The following is a 14201-nucleotide window of genomic DNA, read 5'->3' as shown; positions in this document are numbered from 1 at the left end:
AGCCACGAACTCAGTTCCATCGCAAGCCGAAAGTAGTCGATGGTTTATATTGTAGTTGTTAATTCATATTAAGCGAGCGTATGCAGTCTGTTGCGAAGGGAGTTTTGAGTTGACTAAATGATACCCTGGAAATAAGTTAGTTATAATACGACTAACGGGCACAAATATGCAGGGCAGGCATAATTATTAAGAATAGAAGATAATATAATAAATCTGAAACCGAAAAGAAAACTAAATAAATTTAGTAAAAGACACGGAAAACTAATAAGAATAAAATATAATAATATACATAAATGTTGAAAATAATAATTAAATAAATTATATTTTAAAAAAATATAACTTTTTTTTACAAATATGAAATTATCTCTTCTTATAAAGGCAATCCAAGTATTATTCACTGTTCTTGAAGAATGTTTACCAATATACACTAAATATTTTAAATATGTGAATGCATTAATTTATTTATTAAAAATTATTATTATTTATATTCTTATAATTCCGAATTTTATTGTTGCAATGTTTAAGAACGATCTCTAAATTCGAAGCTATAATAGTCATAGTGAAATACATTTAAATAACCAAAAGATTATTTTTGAGAATCCTAACTTAATTGTCGACAACAGTAAACAGATTATTTTAGTTTAATTTATTTACACTCATTATAAGTAATTTCAAAACTACACAAGAAAGTTCATCCCTACTTCATTCACGACTTTTTAACCATTCTTACATTATAGTAGAGTTGTCACCCTTTTTGCAAGTAACAATTGCACACCTGCCACCATTCAATTCTGTGTGCACTGCGATTGTATGTTGTTGGAGTTCCTTTAAAGTGCTTGGCATTAGTCAGCGATACACCCCACTTTGCAAGACGCGACACTTCAGTCTTTGGATCACTATTGCATTGTGCAGGTTGAAGGCAAATGGCAAACAAGCGAATTGAATTTGATGCCAACTCAAACATAGACAATGACCGACATACCAAACAGTCAGACAGACAAACGAAGAGGGACAGATAGGAGGAAGGAGACTGAAAGATGCCGAGTTGAATTATTACGCGAATTTAGCATTTCAATAGAAAATCGAATATTTCAAGTGGCTGGTAATGACATTTTCTCAAGTAGCAATTCCCCAACATTCCATCAGATGGCAACTCGAACCATTCAACAAGCTCTGTCACTCACTTTACTCTCTTCTCTGTCTGTGTGTGTGTGAGAATTTTTGAGGTAACCACGCGGGTTGTTTGCCGCCTTTGCGGAGGGTGTGATGCGGTAATTGAAGCTGGCATCTGATTTATTAACTCAATTATGGCCCAGAAAGCACACACCCCCCAACAAAAAAAAGAAAACATCCATTCAACATTCAGGCTCCCCACAAATTTCTCGCAATTCCTGTTAATATGAAGAAAAATTGATGCAAATTTGCGCTACGCCTTGCAAAATTCCACTTAAATTCCGCGCATAATTCGATTTACATATCAAAAAATCGCATTAATCGAAATATATTCAATAAAAAAGAAGGTAAGCGGAAATACTGTTTCTGTGGAGCAACAAGAATTTTTTAAATTTGCTTGCAGAAATGTTGAAAATTAACAAAAAAAAAAAGAAAGAAAATGCAAATATTGGCAATTTATTTTCTCTCTTTTTCTGGAGTTGACTTTGTATCTCATTCAGTTGCTGCTAAGTAAGCCCTCAAATTAAGCATGGCATTCGTAGAGCAGGCCATCAACAGCCATTTAAAGACTTTATCTCGGCTTAACTATACATTGCTTATAATTTATGAGCTCAGTTTCATTGTCAAATACTTCTCGAATTGCCGTCTCGACTGCCCAGTTCGAGTCCATTAGACAATTACGCAATAGGCTTTTAGCCAAGGCTTTTTCTGTTCTCTGTTTCTCTGTCTCTGCTAATTATTTCTTAATGTGGCCCGTCAGTGGAAGCAGTTCCGGTTCCGCTTGTCCATGAAAATGTCAACGGAATTGCGATGCCATCATCAATCTGAATCAGTACGAAAATACAAAAGCCCCAATTCTTTAATTTGCCAACTCAATTGGGAATGGAAATAGGAGTAGAAGTGGAGGATGTGCCTTAAGAGACGCTTACAATTACAACAAGCTCTCTATTACGAATGTAGTCGTATATTATTTTAGCCATAACTAAGCACATTTGAATTTACAACCTGCAAAGGCAAGTTGGCATTAGAGAGAGGGAGAAAACAGAGTACAACTAACTAACTACTACATCTACTAAGTACAACTAGAAGTATGTACAACCAAAACAGCTGCCTCTTGGTGTCTGGCACTTGGGCAAACAAATTACAAATAATTACATGGAAAGGCCATGGCATACTCGTAGTTGAAGCCATGTAACCTGCAACCTTGTGACTGCTGCCTGGTGCATCCTCCTTCTGCTCTCACCTGGCCACAAGCCAACTTCACTCCACACTAACTGCAGGTGTAAAATGGCCCACTTTGTTGCATGTGTCGCCGCCTCTTGTTGTTGGCATTTGTGTATGGTATTAGTGTCCTCATCCTCCGGCTCCCCTTACAGCTGCTGCTGCTGCTGCTGCTGCTCATCTCATGATGATGATGATTGTTGTCGTTGTCGTGGTTGACTAACCTAACTGACCTAGCCCCCGTGCACATGGAGGGCATGACTCTCTCTCATCATGCTGCTCATCAGAAATGCAATTATAAGGGCTATGTGGCCGGGACCCAAAACGATATTGGCCGAAATGAATTGGGGGACTTTGAGTTGTGCTTCTCATATATTTAGCTAAATGGCAGTCGAGTCTTAAGTGCCAATCTTCCAAATAATCCACTAAATATGTTGTTTAAGCTAAGCGAACAGTTGCGGTAGCGTTTACTATAAATGTTGTCTATGAAATAATACTTATAATAACTTTATAATTGGAATGAAAGGTTTTTTGTATTTCTCTTTGCTTAATCTTAAATCAATATCCTGCTTAAGACTGCAATTTCCAATCTGACACACATACGAGTCATATGCCTTGAATTTGCTGACTTCTTTGCGAGTTTAATGTCCTGTTCAAGCCATGTGCCACATTTGCATTGTCTGTGTGTCTCTCTATGTGTCACAACAACAACAGCAACAACGATGAGAGAACGTTGTGTCGTCTCGTGGCCATTGTCTGCAACTATTACGACTATTGTGAGTCCTTTTGTTTTTGTGCACTGCGCGTTGTCGTCTAATAAAAGCGCCTCATAATGTGGGTCATTGTACCGCCATATGGTGCTGCATTTGTCACGACGAACAAAAACAACAACAAATAAACGAGTTGCTTGGGCTGCTAATTGCAAACACAGTCGCCTGGAATAGTCACAATCGTTGCCATCTCCTGTACTGCATCCTGTTGTGTCAGCAACAGCGACAACAGCAGCAGCAAAACAAAGACCGCAATATGTCGTGCGAAGTGCTTTATCCAATGCATTGGATCGATAGATTTGCATTATTAATGTTGTTTAATTTCTTCGATGTACGACAAATTGCAAAACGTAAATTTTGTCAAAGTTAAGAATTAAATACTTATGTACATTTTAATTGAATTTTGGTTGATAAAGTTTTGTTGATTCACAAAAATGTATCATTTCAAATAGCTTTGCATACTTTTAGGCTAAGCTCTTAATGCACTTACTGTGTGTATTATACACACAAAAGTATGCAATGTTTTAAGTAATGCGTTTAACTACATTAATTTTCCGCTAGATGGCGCTTTAAAGTTATTAAGGCACTTATCATAAACTATTTATCTGATGAATATAAATGAATTCAAAATGTCAAAGAACGACTTCTTATTTTTATTAATTTTACTGCTAAATACTTTTACTCTCCCTTCACTTCTACTCTTTCTTTTACTATCTTCCCATGTTGCATGTCTGTTAGTTAAATGCAACTTTGAGACTAATTAAGCAACTGGCAAACATACAAATAAAATCACAGGTTAACTGGCCAACCGATGTTACCATTGGCAACTGCAACATTTGTCGTGGCTGCTTTTTTTGAGATGTTTGGTCGGCGATAAAAGCTGCCAAACGAATTTGTAACTCTGTCGTATGCAAATTTCGCATGACTTTTGTGACTTTCCTTGTTTCCTCCATTGTCCCCTTCCCCGTTGTTCAGGTTTCCACCAGTTGGCTCGTTTCCCAGTCATTCACTGGCTGGTTGTGCATGGAAATCCGCACCTTTGAGCGCATTTAAGACAAATTTCCAATTTGTAATAAAACAACTGCGGGGCAGATTTGCTTTGCTGCTTTTGCGTTGCTTTAGAAAGTACGAGTATGAAGGTATTTATATGTAGAATAGTTGAAAAAGAAAACAACGGCTGGTCAATCAAGTTTTAGTTTGCAATAAAGTGCGGAAAATGTGGCAAAAAGAAAGGCCCGCATGCTAGCAAGCTGGCAAGCGGGCAAGCGGGCATAGTGATAGATTCGCTAACTCATTGAATCAGGTTACCAGCCCAAAGGACAGACAATAGACGGACTTGCAATTCGAGCAGCTGCCACAAAATGTTCTTCTCCTGCAGCATTTGCCGCCTTTCACTCTTCCGCTTGCTACAGTTAGCTACGTTCGTTAGAGTCGGAGTCTTGTGGAGCGGACTGAACTGGACTGGTATCTTTGGCATCGATTTTGTATTTTGTGTTGTCGCTGCACTGCTATAATTTTATGGCAACAAACGCCACGCTGATTTCCATGGCCCGAAGGTTGTGACTCCCAACAAACCAGCCATCGATTGCTCTCTGTTTGAAGCATGTCAGTTGCTGGGCAATGAAGACATATTATGGCGTCTTTAACGGCTGCCCTGTGGCTCTCAATGCTTGCGAATTAGAATGGAAACATTTTCAGTTCTAAACATAATATATAAAATGTTAAAGAGTATCAACAAAACACTTTAAAACTTTCCAGAATATACAATATGTTTGAAGAGTAACAAAAAAATACTTTTAAACATTTAAAGTTTGGTTGAAATTCCATTAACATAGGCAAGTATTTTTTTAAAGTGCATCAAAATTAGGTGTTCTGGTATTTTTATTTTTCTTCAAAGTCATAAATAAATACAAAATGCTGAAAGTACATAAACAATTATTTTTAAACTTTTTATAACACACAAAATATATGAACACTACACACAGGTTTTAAAAAATGTAATTTTTATTCAAATTTTTAATTTAAAGTTCCAATTTATACAAAGCCTTAAAATTAGCAGAATACCAATTAATTAAAATAAATAAATTTTTAATAAATTTTATATTTTCAAGAAAAAGTAGCTTAAATTATTAGATTAAGTCGTATTTAAGACGTTTTTTTTATTGGTTTTATTGTATCTAGAATTGTAGTTAAAATTTATATACAAGATTTTAATATTTAAGAATATGTTAAATATTTTGGGTAAATTATATATCATAATGTAAATATTTAATACATCCATTTTAAATTGCATTGAGTTACATAAATTTGCATAATCTTGAGTTTAATTGTAGACTTCTATAAAAATTTAAAACATAATATTCTCTTGGAATGTTCTTATGCAAAATTAGATTCATATGTTGCAAATATATCTATTTGCAATTATACTAAGGTATCTCACACACGTTCACGCACACACATACATACCCACACACATACGGAAGCTTAAACATATCAGAGAAAAGTTTTCGCAACATGCTCATAATTTGCCATGTGACTCGCACTAAAGAATAAGTTTGTGCCACGCCTTCTTTGCACATTCTCATTCTCATTCCGGATTCCCATTCCATTCTCATTATGCGGGGAGGGAAGTGCAATTTTCAACTCTCTCGTATGGAGTGAGAGTTGCTTGTTCTTCTCTGTATATGTGTGTGTGTGTGTGTCAGCTCTGCGCTCGCGGACAATGGCAAAAGTTTCTGTTGCGGCTCGATAAAGTATCTGTTAGATACAATTTACAATATTTTTCGCTACCGCCTGGCACACTCTCACACACGCACACTCTCATAAGAGTGAAAGTTTTTTGCCTGGCCAAAAAGTATGGCTTTAATGATAATGACTTTAGCTGAGCAAAAAGTGGCGCAAAGTTTAGAATACGCCATCGCAACGCTTTTGGGGATTTTCAAAATGCCAAACAGCAGAAGTTTGCAACATCTACTACACACACATACACACACACAGACATGCACACCCTCGGTTACACATACGCGCACACACACAAAGTGATGTGCTCACACAACCACAAAAGATACGCAACGAGTTGAGCAAAAAGTTTTCTACGTGTTGGTTTGGCAATATGAAATTGATAAGAAATTCTGAATACAACAAGAGCACAAAATGCATACACGGAAACTGGAGCAAAATTGTCGAAAAATACCCGTTCTCCCTTCCCCTCTCTCTCTTCTCCACTTTTGGACAACTGACTGACTTTATAGCATATTTAGCAGAAAATTTCAAGCAATTTTTTTCTTTCGTGTTACATTTTTGGTATAAGCTTGATAGATGTAAACATTTTTAGGAATTGTGGCAAACTTATTCAAAGGAAGAAATTTAATATTCTCTTTTTAAATATTGATTAAAATCAGACCTTAAATAGCTATTTTGTAAATTTAATTTTGAGTTCTTAGAATATATGCTTCAAATTACGTTTAAAAATATTAAAAATCGAATTAAATTATCAATACATAAATACATTAAAGTAAACACAAAAACTTTATTTTAATAATATAACAATCTACACTAGAAAATATATATTATTATTATTAAGTCAGTAAATCTTTTAGTCAGTCAAAACAAAAAATGCAAGAAAAAATATTGTTTTAAAATAGATTGCAAATTTTAATTTGATAACTTTTCAATCTTAAAGAATCAAGAGTTTTAGGTCGAAATCAAGATTTCGTTCATCTATAGATACAAAAATGCTTCTAAAATAAAGAATTATTTAAAAAAAATTTGTTTGAATTGTTTAACTATAAATTAATTTTAATTATTTGCTTTGATAGTGTACAGTGATATTTTTTAAGAAAGTTTAGTTTACTGAAGATTAGATAAATATTTTATTTATTTAATATAAACTTATGCCATGGAATGCATAACCAGAGCAACGATGTTCTTAAGTTTTTGTTTGAGATATTAATTTTATAATATGTTTATTTTGTTTAAAATAATATTTACATATCAAGTTCATCCTTTCATAAAATCTTCTACAAATAAATCATAAAAATGACTGTGCAATAATAATTATTACCTAATGCTTGTCACTTATCAAGTATTTGAAATTTTTGCTATCCAGCGTTTAGGATTGCCACTTAGATAATTTGGCCAAAGTTAATAGTGTAACGAGTAGATGAAGTAAAAAAGAAAAACACACTCAAAAAATTGCAAAACTCTTTTAAGTTACACGATCTTGACTTGAAACGATTTAATTTTATCGCATGCCCTGCAACAAGAGCCCAGCAAAGACGACAACAATGTCAGCGATTTATTGCATCAGTTGCAACAACAACAGCAACAAGAGAAGCAACAACGGCAAACACTCGCTAAAGTTGTAATCGCCTAAACAGATACAATAAAAACAATAAAAACAAGCAACCTCAGCAGCCCAGAAGGCTACCAGCTAAACGAGTCGAACTTCAGTCTTCAGTCTTCCGTCTGCAGTCTGCAGTCTTCAGTCTCCTGTCTTCAGTCTTCTGGCATTTCGGCAGCCTCATCAACGCGCTAATCTTGTTGTTGTTTCTTCAGTTGCTGTTGCTGTTGCTGTTGGCCAACGTTGTCGCCCGTTGTCTTTGGCGTTGTCGTAGTCGTTGTCGTTGTCGGCAACGTCCTCATCATCAACATCTTCTCCTCTTGGACTTGCGACGCTCTCAGGCTGTTAAGAGTTCAACTCGTGATGTTAGTGGTTCAAGCCAAGGCAACGATTTCCTCATTGGTCCACAATTCTCAAAGCTAAAGTTGTTGTTGCTGTTAGTGTTGTTGCTCTTACTGGCGACATTCTGTCATGACGATCACGAAGCATTCGTAACACATTTGTTGCAATTTTCGTCGCTATTTGTTAAGGTTCAAGCGAGGTTGTTCCAGGCAAAATCTCAGCTAGTTCCATCTGGGATTTTCAGCTTCTTTTTGTCCTCATCGTCGACGGCCTCGACGGAAATTAGCAGCGTGTAAAATATGCACTAGCTGCTCATAAAGTTTAGAGAGAGAGAGAGAGAGATCTGGAAGTGCTGTTTGCAGTTGCCGAGTTCTACTTCTTGGTTCTTGTTAGTTCCCCAATGAAGATAATAAAGAACTCAGCAACAAGCACACTCGGCTGACAAGGTTCAGACAATCTAGAAACAAGACAGACTTAGTGAACTCTTAGACAATTAGCCCCAATGTTGGAGCAACTCTCTGTACAGTGCTTAGATAATTCTCTTAAAGTTTTATAAGTTGAAGTCGATAAAGTTTATGTTGCGGTAGTATCTGAGAAGCAACACCTGCGAGCATCTCTAAACCTTTGCTTACTGTTATTAAATACACTTGAACAACACGTTGTATTATCAATTTGCGTAACATTCAGAATCCTGGCCAGCTGCACAATTGTATCGCCATTCAAACCATTTGCAATCGGAGTCGACGTCTGCGTCTATTCAAATAATAGTCCACTAATTGTTTAATTGAAACCCCATGCAACAACAACAAGAACAACAACAGACAGACACAGGTAGAGAGAATTGAGCTCGTTTCGCTCGCCCGCAACCTTTGCTGACTCCCGCTTCCCGCTTGCCGCTTTCCGCTTCTCTTTGCAACATTTTGCGGCTGGCCATCAGCAATTTGTGCAAATTGCACGCACGTAGCATTCGCAGGTCTCTTGCTCAAACCAGACGATAAACATATCAACACCTGATATAAGGCACACTGTGTGTAGGCAACCCGTTGCAAATATTGAAAATCACAGGCATCATTGTGTCAGAGTGTCCCTCTCCCTTTTCCCTTTCCCACAACGCTTGCACAACAAGCTAAATAAATTTTATTTGCTCGATTTTCGCGCAGCGCGTTCGCATTTTTATACAAATTTGCGCAACAATGGCGAACCAAACGAGCCGTCGACGAGGACGAGAACGAGAACGAGGATTGAGTGAGTGAATGGTGACGTGTATTCTAGTCAATCAATGGACGCCAGGACATGGCAGGTGCGCCAGATCTCTCCATCTGTCCGTCCTTCGCTAGTTAATCTCGCATGTTGGCCGTTTGTCGCGTGTGTAAAAATATTTTTGCCTGTGTTACTGTTACTGTGCAACATTGTCAATTTCACACGCCAGTTGCTCGTTGTTGTGTTAGTCCTGGGCTTGTGTCCTGTCTCGTATTTTGTTGCTAACCATTCGCGGCACGTTCAATTGATTGAATTGAAGTCGCATCGCATCGCATCGCTTCGCATTGTTATTGTTGTCGTTGCCGTTGTCGTTGCCTAGCTGCCTTGTTAGCAGCCTTCCACTCGACCAACAGCTGTCTATTCACCTGTCCAGCTTGCCTGCTTTCCCCTTTCTCTCTATCTTTCTCTCTCTCTGGGTCTCTCCACTCTCTGCACGTTCATGCAACAATTATTCAATTTGATTTGCCAGCCTTTTGTTTTGTCTATACTCCAACTCTTTCGCTCCTTCGCTCCTCACATCTCTCCTCTTCAGCTCCCAGCTTTACCGCATTGTTGTTGTTACACTTGAATGGCTGCCAAATGTGTCGCCCATGGGCGGGCGTCACAGTTTACACCTGTTCCTCTCAGTGTGTGAAGTGTGTCTCCACAGAACGGAAGCGGGCCAAGCGTGGCCCCGAAAACCGGAAGTGGATTTAATGCGGCTGCAATTTGCAAACCCGTTTAGCCAGCGCATTAACACCACTCACCAGAGGACCACGCCTTCTTCCCCTCCTTCGTCCCTCTGCTGTGGCACACTCCTGAGTATATAGATTATATTTTATTGATGTTGCACACCTGCAGTTGTCCTGTCTGCTGCCAAGTTAATGGCCTCTGTTTGAATTGTGCGTATACTTAACTTAATGAGGCCTCGCTTTGATTCATTTAATTATTATGCTGACAGGATGTATGATCACCAGTTAAGCAGCATCCCAAACTCTGCGTCTTGATTTGCAGCACCATCAGCAATAAGCCATTTAAGCACGTGACACCTAAACCATAACTATAATTTGAAGGATGATGGCTCGTTTAATTATAATATGCATCTGCTCTCATTTCGCTAACAATAGTTAAATTTACAGCATACAAAACACACTTTAGATTAAAACATTTACTTAAACATTTATTTTATTTTTATTGCATAAATAAATAAACATTATTAGCCAAATAATCCATTTTACTGCTCTGATAAATTATACAGAAAGACGCAAGGTGAATATCGTAGGATATTTAAAGTGTAGAAAAATACAATTAGTTTTTTAGATATAAATTATTTGGAACATAATTAATTTTATTTGAAGGTCTATGTTAGTTAATAAATATATCGTTCTTAGAACACATATTTTATTTTATCTAACACATATTTTAACTTTATTTTTGCAATTCAATCACATTTTGCAGCTCTTCAAAATAATTGAATCTCAATATTTAAACTTGAACAATAAACCTTTTAAAATGTTTATGCTGTTTATTAGTTTGCTGTTGCTTTTTAAAAGGCTCTTCAACGGGCACTTCAGAGTATTGAAATTCACAGAGATAAGAACTCATAGATGCATCGCGTTGTTGCCAAGTTGTTTTCCCACACTTGCGACTCTCCCCTTGTTTTGGCCATGCAGAATTGCAGACAGACTTATTCAGGCCACTTGATTCCACTCATTTCACGCCACTTGCTCATTATGCTAATCATCAAAGCAAACGCAGCATAATTGAACTTAAACGGAAACTCATAAAATGCACTTCAGAGAATGCTGCTGCTGCTGCTGCTGTTGCTGCTCCCCGCTTCAGTCTCTGGCCACCAAAGCTGTGTAAACAGTTAACATGCAAAGCTCATTGAAGCTGCCACTGTGGATGCAACGCTTCGCAGCTGCCAAACAGCCCACGCGATGTCAGTCGATTAGTCAATGCCCCAAAAGGGCGTCGAAGGGATCGAGGGACAAAGTGAGAGATAGAAAGACGCAGATCGAGGCAACAAACTGGATGATAGATGGGGGGATAAAGTGGAGGCCTAAACTCAACTCAAGTGTCAATTAAATTAATATCAATTAAAAGCGGCTGCAACTTGTTGCTTGTTCTCTCTGCTGTGTTGCCTCTGTTTGCTGTCGCTGTTGCTGTTGCACAGCATTCAACTCTTCCAACTCTAGTTGCAAATTATGCACACGCCATCAAGTGGCTGTCTAATGAATGCTTTACTCTGCTCTGTGCTCTGCCTCCAGAGTCTTTTCAGTCCGCCTCCAGTGTTCAGTATTCCAGCATCTAGCCTCCATGAACTGCAAATTTTTCCACTTTAATGAGCGGCTCGAGTCGCGTCTAATAAAGGGTTGCCCCTCCTCACAAGTTGCTTTCAAATTTAATCAGCAATTTCCTGTCACTGCGTTACATTTAAAGCTAAGCCCAGTTTCAGTGGCACTAAATGAAAGTTTCACTTAAACGCACTTTGCACTCATAGTTTCTTTTTAGACTTTCTTAACTCTTGTTTCGAAAGCGTGCTTAAAGCTTTAATCCACTTAGCAAGCTTAGTTTCTTTGAGAGCTTGCGCTTAAAAGGTTGCTTTAAAATAAAGCTTCAGCTGTATGTGTAAGAATTCATCTTTATACTTTTATACTTCCATAGAAATAATATAAAACATTAATATAAAATAAGGTTTTATTCAAAAGGTCTTTATTAATAATATTGTTTGTTTTTTCAAAAATAATTTAAAATGTAAAATAAAATTGTCAATTCTATAATGTATTTTACGAAGCAAATAAAGTTGCTGAAAAAATCTCTTCAGAATAGTTAAATTTTAAATGAAATAAGTTTTATTACACTTTTCGACTGTCACTTTTGTCTATAGTTTATAATAATTTACTACATTTTTAAGGAAATCTGTTTTGTAATTTTGTAATATGGTCGCAGCGTATATCAAGAAGTAAATAAAGGTGGTTAACTTTATAAAAAATTAATATTCAATATAATTATATGTAAAATTAATAGTAGTAATATTAAAATAAGATATATTTAATAAAAAATAAAAATTGTTATAGTTAAATTTAAAATGAAATTTACCATTGCATCTTTTATTTTTTATATATATTTATAAAATTACTCTTTATTTAAACAGCTCTTCTTGAATTCTTAACGTGTTGCCAGCAAGTGTCATTGGTTTAGAGCTAGATTCAAAATTGATTCTCGAGCAGTTTGTCAGCGTCAGACAGGATTAATAGAGCGGGAAGCTGGAGAGACTGGCATCGCTCCCGTGGGTGAAGTGTCACAAAATTTGCACGCGACTTGCCGGAAAGCCACATGGCAACAGATACCGAGTGCTATGCGAAAACAGGGGCAAGTCGCGACACTCGCGAGGCAGCAACCAAGCAACTCTTCTTGCCTCTCCACACATGTCAACGTGTATTGAATGTCGTCGTCTTCGTCGTCGTCGGTTGCTGCCAAGGCTGTCGTTAGGAAGGAAACAACATCTACCATGACTGCTACCAGCTACCAGTTGCCAGCTAACAGGCAGCAGCAGCAGCAGCATCAGCTTCAAGCAGCACCTCAGTTCTCAATGCTCAGAGTTCTCATTTCTCAGCTCGTCCTCAGCTAAATCTTACGCACGCACACGCATCGACAGTCAAGTCAAGGAAATGTGCAAAGTTGTGCAGCGGCAAATTTATAGCGACAAATGTTGACTTGAGATACGACGAAGACATCCTCTCCAAGTCCCCGTTTCTCAATCTCTCTATCTCTCTCGACACACACACACACTCACACACGCACACACATGTCATCCTCTAGGAAGGAGGCAAGGCAAGGCGAGGCGCAGTCAGTTGAAAGCTGATGTTGCCTGCTCAAATTGAATGTCAATCGATTTTAGTTTTTAATTTAAAAAGTGCGCCACGTTGTCGTCGTCTTCGTCGTCGTCGTCGTCGTCGTCGTCGTCGTCGTCGTCGTCGTCGATGTCTTCTTGGCGCTGTTTCTGGTAATTTTGTCGGGCGTGTGCACTTGGAACATCAGAATTGAGCTATGTGCTTGATTGCAGACTCTTCTCTTTTTCCTTCTCTCAACTTCAATCTCATTCTCATAATGTTTATGTGTGTGAGTGCGTGTGTGTGGGCGTGGCAATCAAGCAGAGGTTTAATGGTTCAGCTAACGGCAAATGAAGCTACATGCCACAGCAACACACAGTCACAGCTACAACTGCGTCATGTGAAGAATCTATGCCAAGGGTTTTTTTCTTTTGCCAATCAACTGACAACAGTTAAATACGAGTACAATTTTTATCGATACCTCAAACAGATAAAATGCTTCCTTCGTTGTGGATTAACGTTTTCTTCTCAAAAGTAATTAAAAATAAAGGTGTTGCTAAGAATATAATTAAGAGTTAAGTTTGATATGATTAGAAATAAAAAAGAGAGAAAAAAAAAGTTTATTCTAGATTATAATTCAATTCAACAAAGCCTAAGCAACTTAAGTCTTAAGACAAGGCAATAATTATTGCCATACTTTCCAATAAAACAATAAGAAACAAAATATTTAATCTTCCAAAAACGTTGTTGAGTTATTAATTGCAGGAAATTATAAAATAATAAGAAGTAAGTATAGTAATATATATTTTTAAGAGTGATAAAGTTTTGATCATTAAGTAGAATATTTTAGGTAGTGAGAAACTTTTGAAATTTTCTCACTTTCAAGATTGAAGTAATTAATATTTCAGTGACAATAAAAATTACAAATTTATTGTTGTTGACTCCATGTAAAATTTGTGATTTAAACAAATTGTAATTATATATATTTTTTGCTCACCATCTTATTCAATAACAAACAGCCATACTTATTAAAAGTATTATGAGAATGATTTATTGTTAAAAAAAAAATAAATGACTCAATCTACAATATAATTAATAAAGCGCAAAAACGTAGGCAAATATTATATGCGAACAGAGGGCTTATTAAAAGTATTCTAAAATTGACTAACATAAATAATCTGTAATCACTGACAACTTTTCGTAATCTGATAAAACTTGAACTGACCTTTCAATAATTTCAGAGCTGTCTCACAAAAATGACATTTAGATTTGTAATAA

This window comes from Drosophila sulfurigaster, chromosome 3 (assembly GCF_023558435.1).
Source record: "Drosophila sulfurigaster albostrigata strain 15112-1811.04 chromosome 3, ASM2355843v2, whole genome shotgun sequence".
Taxonomy (NCBI): Eukaryota; Metazoa; Arthropoda; class Insecta; order Diptera; family Drosophilidae; genus Drosophila; species Drosophila sulfurigaster.
This window is presented reverse-complemented; position numbering follows the sequence as displayed.